Source organism: Cupressus sempervirens, chromosome 3 (assembly GCF_028749045.1).
Source record: "Cupressus sempervirens isolate cs-2001-9-10 chromosome 3, ASM2874904v1, whole genome shotgun sequence".
Taxonomy (NCBI): Eukaryota; Viridiplantae; Streptophyta; class Pinopsida; order Cupressales; family Cupressaceae; genus Cupressus; species Cupressus sempervirens.
In genome coordinates, this window is record NC_143120.1 from 791,285,396 (window position 1) to 791,293,279 (window position 7,884).

Here is a 7,884-nt window from a genome sequence, read left to right on the forward strand (position 1 = left end):
ATTTTGGAAAGGAGAGAAGATAAATCATTTTCTTCTTTGACTAAGCTATGGGTTAACACGTGTCCTTTCGGGGTTAACATTCTATTTTAACCATTTTCACTATTTCAGAGAAGCACTTTCATGCTCCATCCAAAATAACAAATTTCACTATTTTTCAGAAGGAGCATGAAAGTGCTTCTTTGAAACAACAAAAATGGTTAACACAAAATGTTAACCCCAAAAGGATGCATGTTTACTTGCAGCTCAATCAAAGAAGAAAATGAGTTCACTCGAGCAAAGAGTAAACAAAACTAACTCGATTAATGAACCCAAGCCAACTAGTGAAAGAAGGAGCTAGATAACACAAGATCTTAGCCACCGAGTTTCATCAAACTTTCGATCAATATTGGTCAAAACATAGAAAAGCTTGGTCAAACTTCTAACCAAGGCACTGGCAAGGCCACCATTGTGGGTTTGACATCCTAGTCAGATGGGCCAGTCTTTTCAACCAACATTGGTTAGAGTTTCAATGACCATAATGACCAAATGCTTGTGCTGATTATGAAGAAAATGTGCATCGAGTGTTTGACATGAACAAGGATTCATTGAAATTTCAATAAGAAAAATATCAACAAAGCCATTGGTTGATCTTTCGACCAATTATGTATCGAAAAAGAGGCAATTTCTACTCGTGTTAGCCAACCTACAAAATATTAGTTTTATTTATTAGTTGGTTTATGCAAGACAACTTAGTGGATGTTATTTGTTTATTTGAAAGGGTATTCAAGCTAGCTTGACATTGGGTTTCATATATATATGAAAGGTCAAGATGTGGATTTAAATATGAGAAAGTGGAAAAGAAAAAAAGATGTGAATAAAGAAGGATATCCGATTTAGAGCAGAGTATCCAAGGAGCTGCAAAGAATATTTTGATTAGGGAGGATCTAGAGGATAAGTTAGAATAGTGATCTGAATCTACAATTTAGTTACTTCATCAATTAGTTCAATCATTATTACTCTCTAATAATTGTAGTAGTGAAGAAATCTCTTAACAGAGTTGACTTAACAGTCATTTTCTAAATCCTCTAACCAGGTGACATTTTTAGATTGAAGTGTCTTAGGACCTCTAACAAAGCCACTCCTAATAGGGTGATACAAATCCTTTAATAGGGCCACACTTAATAGTGTGTTTTGTAACTTTTAATAGGGTTGGCTTCTAACAAGGCTCACTTTAGAAAAGTAAAAAGTTGTAACTAGTTGTATTGGTGGTTTTCCCAAATTGGGTTTCCATGTTAAATCTTGGTGTCTCGTGTGTTCATGTTATTTTCTTATTACTTTATCTTTCTGCAACTAATTTACTAAAGGTTAATACACATCATTATCTTAAGATTTCTTTATTAACTAAGTTGTGAGTTAAAAGGAAATGTGTATTGACATGTAAGAGATTTGGAATTATTTTAGTGGTAACTGATTCACCCCTCCCCTCTTAGTTACTCCTCTTATATCTCCAACAAGATGAGTAAATGGTGAATTTTGGCCCATTCATTTTATTTTTTTTCAAAATTTCACAACATTTTTGCATAACAAAAAATTACAAAAAATAATACTACTAAAATTGACAAAGTAAATTTTTTCCCTTTTGAGAACAATGACAGTACATTTTTTAATTATCAATGACACTGTAATGATAAAGCAATAAGTAGGAACCATTTTGAGATGGGAAGAAGCAAGAAATCATGTGTTAATATAAGGTTATAGTTAACAAAGAATTTGAAAGCATAAAAATAATTTCTATTAGTGAAATGAAAAACACAGTACGATAATCTATTATGTAATATGAATATCTTTAAAAATGTACCTGTATGCCTCACATATATAGGCAAGATAGATGAGGTAGGAAGGTAGTGTGCAAACTTGGATTACCCCTTCAGAAGAAGAACACTTTTAGGGTCTCTTGACAATTGTTGAGAAATTGTCAATCATGAACATCTTTAGGTGTCCCAAAAAGTGAGTAAAGATGTATAAATTCTATAAAATGAGAAAAATATTAAAAAATCCAACTAAACTTAACTTGGTGAACATGTTAATAACTAGAAGGGTGATTAAGAACTAGTTTGAGGATGACACTATTTACAATCACAAAAATAAATTAAGTTATTTCTTACCTTTCTAACCATATAATTTTTTTCTACATTTTGAATATGTTAAATTTTGATTTTGACTTTATATTGGTAATGCGTTTTCAACATCTTAATCATTCATCTACATTTGAAATAGTTTTTATTTTTAACTTTTGGACTCTATTCTATACACATTCAAAAAATCAATTAGTTTTCAAAGAAATCAAGAGACACAAACTTTAAGATTTAGTAAAACAATGTATTAATAAAATAATAATAATAAAAGATTAATCATAACCTTCATGGTATTATCTATTTTCCTATAAAAGTTATTTTGAAATACTTAAGAAATACAAATTTAGGGGAAGCAAAGTAGATGCTACAATATTTTTTTTTAATGAAATAATAAGGGCACTTTAAGTGCCCTCCATTTGAACATTTTATTCTCTACCCTTTAAAAAAATTATTTATATTAAAATTATATTTTAAGTACAAAAACTCTCAGGTTGATGGCGCATCTTCAAATTTTGAGCATGTAAGCTTTTCTTTATTTCTCATCCAAAATCAAATTTCATCAATAAAAAAAAAGCCACTTTAGATCCTTCTTTACTCTCCATTTCTATGCACAAAACATTTTGAAAAACTAGCCAACAAAGGGAGGATTATAGAAAAGGTAAGGAGATTAAGAGGTCGGTTGGTCCCAACTAGTACTAAGAGGGGGGCACAAGGTGAATATCAGGTTAGAGTTAACAAACCATCTGAAAGCATAAAAATAATTGCTGGTGTAAATAAGTATTCACTTATTACACTTACTTAAGTTTACTTAGGTTAATGCATTATTTAATTATTATTTTACGTGAGACACTTAGGAGTTTGTGTACTCTCATTGAGTTATGCAACTCTAATTATACACATGGTATCTACAACATAGGAGTATGCATCATTCATTGAGTTGTCATGATGACAACACAGTTATACGCACTCCTCATTTAGCACATGTTGTCTACACCAATTGTAGGCTTATCCTCACATCATCGCACTTAATCCCATGCTTAATGGAGGATAACCCATATCTGGTGGACATGTGCCTAGTTGTATGACATATCATGATGTTGACTTCTATGCATTCTAGAAGCTCTCCTGAGGACTTTATATTCAGGCACTCCTAGTGTACTCTCAAGCAGTTATGGAATGAATATTGTCATTCTGATCATACTCTCTCCCTCTTTGGTCTACTATGTGCTTGTGTTTTATTTCTTAGTTCCTGGGTGAATTTTGCACACATCTTTAGGATTGTACCTTTGGCATTGTTTCTTCCTAAGGAGAGGAACACTAGTCTGCATTCTTGGACTAGCTTCTTCATCAGAGCAGCTTTCACTTGTTGGCATTCTTCTTTTCGGGGGGGGAGCCTATTCTGTCTCTCTTCCTTCTCTCATTCTCTTATGTATATATTGGATGTATGTTGTAATGGGGGGGGTCTTGATTACTCCATCCATCCATGCATCCTCTTTCATCTCTCTTTTTGGGGGAGGGTTTTTCCCATGAGGTTTTGCCTCTTTCCTTGCTTTATGAGAGAATGCATTTTTATTATGTATACGGGTACCTAATATGACCTAGTAGTCGGGACCCATTATGCATCTTCATCCTAGTTTTGTGAGCTTAAGGGCATTCCCCTGAGTTGCACTTAAGGGGGGGTGTTGGTGTAAATAAGTATTCACTTATTACACTTACTTAAGTTTACTTAGGTTAATGTGTTATTTAATTATTTTGCATTATTTTATTATTATTTTAGGTGAGACACTTAGGAGTTTGTGTACTCTCATTGAGTTATGCAACTCTAATTATACATATGGTGGCTACAACACAGGAGTATGCATCATTCACTGAGTTGTCATGTTGACAACACAGTTATATGCACTCCTCATTTAGCACATGTTATCTACACCATTGTAGGCTTATCCTCACATCATCACACTTAATCCCGTGCTTAATGGAGGATAACCCATATCTGGTGGACATGTACCTGGTTGTATGACATATCATGATGCTAACTTCTATGCATTCTAGAAGCTCTCCTAAGGCCTTTATATTTAGGCACTCCTAGTGTACTCTCAAGCAGTGATGGAAGTAGTATTGTCATTCTAATCATACTCTCTCTCTCTCTTTGGTCTACTGTGTGCTTGTGTTTGAGTTCTTAGTTCTTGGGTGAATTTTGCACACATCTTCAAGATTGTACCTTTAGCATTGTTTCTTCCTAAGGGGAGGAACACTATTTTGCATTCTTGGACCAACTTCTTCAACGGAGCAGCTTTCACTTGTTGGCATTCTTCTTTTGGGGGGGGGAGCCTATTCTGTCTCTCTTCCTTCTCTCATTCTCTTCTATATATATTGGATGTATGTCATAATGGGGGCATCTTGATTACTCCATCCATCCATGCATCCTCTTTCATCTCTCTTTTTGGGGGAGGGTTTTTCCCATGAGGTTTTCCCTCTTTCCCTACTTTATGAGAGAATGCATTTTCATTATGTACATGGGTACCTAAAATGGCATAGTAGTCAGGACCCATTATGCATCTTCATTCTAGTTTCGTGAGCTTAAGGGGGGGTGTTGGTGTAAATGTATTCACTCATTACAGTTACTTAAGTTTACTTAGGTTAATGCGTTATTTAATTATTTTGCATTATTTTATTATTATTTTAGGTGAGACACTTAGGAGTTTGCGTACTCTCATTGAGTTACGCAACTCTAATTATACACATGGTGTGTACAACACAAGAGTATGCATCATTCACTGAGTTGTCATGTTGACAACACAGTTATATGCACTCCTCATTTAGCACATGTTATCTACACCATTGTAGGCTTATCCTCACATCATCGCACTTAATCCCGTGCTTAATGGAGGATAACCCATATCTGGTGGACCTGTGCCTGGTTGTATGACATATCATGATGCTGACTTCTATGCATTCTAGAAGCTCTCCTGAGGCCTTTATATTCAGGCACTCCTAGTGTACTCTCAAGTAGTTATGGAATGAATATTGTCATTCTGATCATACTCTCTCTCTCTCTCTCTTTCGTCTAGTATGTGCTTGTGTTTGATTTCTTAGTTCCTGGGTGAATTTTTCCCTTAGGGAAATTTTTACAGTAATGTCTACTAGTGAAATGAAAAATAGAGTATGATAATCTATTATGTAATATGAATATCTTACAAAATGTACACAAATGCCTCACATATATAGGCAAGATAGATGAGGTAGGAAGGTAGTGTAGAAACTTGGATTACCCCTTCAAAAGTGGAACACTTTTAGGGTCTCTTGACAATCGTGTGAGAAATTATCAAGCATGAACATTATAGGTGTCCCAAAAAGTGAGTACACATGTATCAATTCTAGAAAATTCTTAACTTGGTAACCATGTTACTAACTAGAAAGGTGATTAAGGACTAGTTTGAGAATGATACTATTAAAAATCACAAAAATAAAATCAAGCTCTTTCTTATCTTTCTAACCATAGAATTTTTTCTACATTTTGAATATGTTAAATTTTGATCTTGGATTTATATTAATAATGCATTTTCTTTGTTGAAAAGATGTATAGTACTTTTTGTTAACATCTTAATTATTCATCTATATTTGATATATTTTTTATTTTAAACTTTTGGACTCTATTTAATATAGATTTAAACAATCAATTAGATTTCAAAGAAATCAAGAGACACAAACTTTAAGATTTAATTAAAAAATGGTATTAATTTAAAAAAAATGATCAATCATAACCTTCATGATATTATCTATTTTCCTATAAAAATTATTTTGAAATACTTAAGAAATACAAATTTAGGGGAAACAAAGTAGATGCTATGATATATTGTTTTGATAAAATAATAAGGGCACTTTAAGTGCCCTCCATTTGAACATTTTATGCTCTACCATTTAAAAATTATTATTTATATTAAAATGATATTTTAAGTATGGAAACTCTCAAGTTGATGGTGCATCTTCAAATTTGAGTGTGTAAGTTTTTTATTTCTCATCCAAAATTAAATTTCATCAATTAAAAAAAAGCCACTTTAGATCCTTCTTTACTCTCCATTTCTATGCACAAAACATTTTGAAAAACTAGTCAACAAAGGGAGGATTATAGAAAAGGTAAGGAGATTGAGAGGTTTGTTGGTCCCAACTAGTACTAAGAGGGGGGCATCAGGTGAATCAATACAAACTTGCAAATCAATCACTACAACTACTTTACTCACTATTCTAACTACCCATTCTTTATGTACCAAAATGATAATACAAGTTATGCAATAAAACTATGCAAGATCACATAAAAGAGAATACATCAATGACACAAGTTTTTATATGTGGAACCCTTGATGTGAGGATGAAAACCACAATGGGAGTAATATACCCGCTAGCCTTTCCTTGCAAGTAATAATGTGCCTTGTTAAAGGCTATACTTGCTCTTTCCAAGAACACATCTTTCTAGGAATGTATATAATATTCTAGGATTACATAATTCTACTAAGGCTACCTTGTTAGAGGATTTAACATCTCTTTCTAAGAGATACCTTTCTAGAGGATTTCAAAGACTTACATACAAGTATGCCTATTAAAGGCTTACAATAGTTACAATGATAAAAAATGAAAACTAAGGTTTAGATCTAAAGTGTGGCACACCTTACCTTGTAGATCCTCTATGTTTACTTGAAAGATTTCTTGATCTTCTCCTTTTGTTTTGACTTGCCCATGTGAACTATCCTCATTCAATTCTTCCTCATTTGTGCTTCTACACTAGTATGTTATTTTTCTCTATGATTTTATCTCTTAGTACTTCACTAGTCTCTCTATAATTACACTCTTCAAAACCAAAAATAAAAACAACTATAACTTCATAATGAATTTTGTTCAATATATACAATCTATTCATTTGGACACCATGTAATAATTTGTCTTAGGCTAGAATTCACTCAAGAACTAGAGAACTCAACACAAGCACACAGTAGACCAATTAAAATGAGTATTAGCAGAATGACGATATTCATTCAATATGACAACTTGAGAGTACACTAGGAGTTCCTGTATATAAAGGCCTTAGGAGAGCTTCTAGAATGCATAGAAGTCAGCATCATGATATGTCATACAACCAATAACATGTCCACCAGATATGGGTTATCCTCCATTGAGCACAGGATTAAGTGCTATGATGTGAGGATAAGCCTACAATGGTGTAGCATGCAAATAAGTGGTGTAGACAACATATGCTAAATGAGAAGTGTAGATAACTATGTTGTCAACATGACAACTTAGTGAATGATGCATGCTCTTGTTTTTTAGACACCATGTGCATAATTAGAGTTGCGTAACTCAATGAGAGTACACAAACTCCTAAGTGTCTCACCTAAAATAATAATAAAATAATGCAAAATAATTAAATAATGCATTAACCTAAGTAAACTTAAGTAAGTGTAATAAGTAAATACTTATTTACACCAACACCCCCCCTTAAGTGCAACTTAGGGGAATTCCCTTAAGCTTACGAAATCTAGGATGCAATGCAGAATGGGTCTCGGCTACTAGGCCATGTTAGGTACCCATGTACATAATGATATGCAATCTCTCATAAAGCAGGGAAAGAGGGAAAACCTCATGGGAAAAACCCTCCCCCAAAAAGAGAGATAAATAGGGATGCATGGATGGATGGAGTAATCAAGACCCCCCCATTATGACATACATCAAGTATATACATAAGAGAATGATGAGAAGAGGAAGAGAGATAGGATGG